Raw genomic sequence first — 991 nt, forward strand, 5'->3', positions numbered from 1 at the left:
CACATTTTTGGTGTATTTCTCACTATTCCCTCCCATTTTTTTTTTTTTTTAAGTATTACAGTAAAAAAATGTCCTATTACTGTAATGACTAAGATTATTTTGTTACACTTTACAATAAGGTTACAGTAGTTAACTACATTAATAAATGCTTTAAAAGTTCATGTTATCTAATCAAATTTCAACATTTACTAAATCATTTGTTTGTCATCTGTTAATATTATTGACTGGACCTGAGCTAAAATGACCAGTTGCATGTTTGATGAGTAAATACTGTAACGAATGTATTGCTAGTTAACTAATGGGACCTTATTGTAAAGTCTAACAGATTCGATCCCTTCCCAAATGTGGTAAAGTTTCATAAACGGTCACAACTTTAATAGTTGTAGATTTAGGGTTGAAATATTACGCCGGCATTGAGATTGATCCAAGCAGTCCTGTGCATGCAGCGATGAATATATACAATAAATAACTCCGATCACTAATATATACTTGTTTGTTGTGTGTCAAACTGGTGTCCGCACAGATTGTACTGGCATTGTGATACTAGTGTGATGTCTCTGTTTTAACCGGCTAGTTCTGGCTGCAGAAAAGCTGTGAATACATTATTTTTTTATTTTCTGCTGTCAAAAAAGTCACATGTGAACAACTGCTCGCCCTGTAATGCCAGCACATGCATTAGCTCTGTGAAAAAGTGTCAGGAAACGAGCACGATTCAGCCTTGCGTCACTGAACACGTTTCCACAGGTTAGCGCTCTCAGTGCCCGCATTCCAGACATGTCAAGCAACGGTTACTTTTGCCTTTAGTTTGAACACTTTCCTTAATCTAGCCGGCTGTTACCTTGTCATTGAAGTGAAACCACTAGCATAGATCTACAGGAAATCAACCCTTGTGTAACATTGATTTCTCATTAATATATCCTTATCAGTTATTGCTGTTAATAAACAAGCCATCCTCCCTGTTCGAGTCCAGTTTAGTTGGATAAGTAATATC

This window comes from Phoxinus phoxinus, assembly GCF_949152265.1.
Source record: "Phoxinus phoxinus genome assembly, chromosome: 14".
Classification (NCBI taxonomy): Eukaryota; Metazoa; Chordata; class Actinopteri; order Cypriniformes; family Leuciscidae; genus Phoxinus; species Phoxinus phoxinus.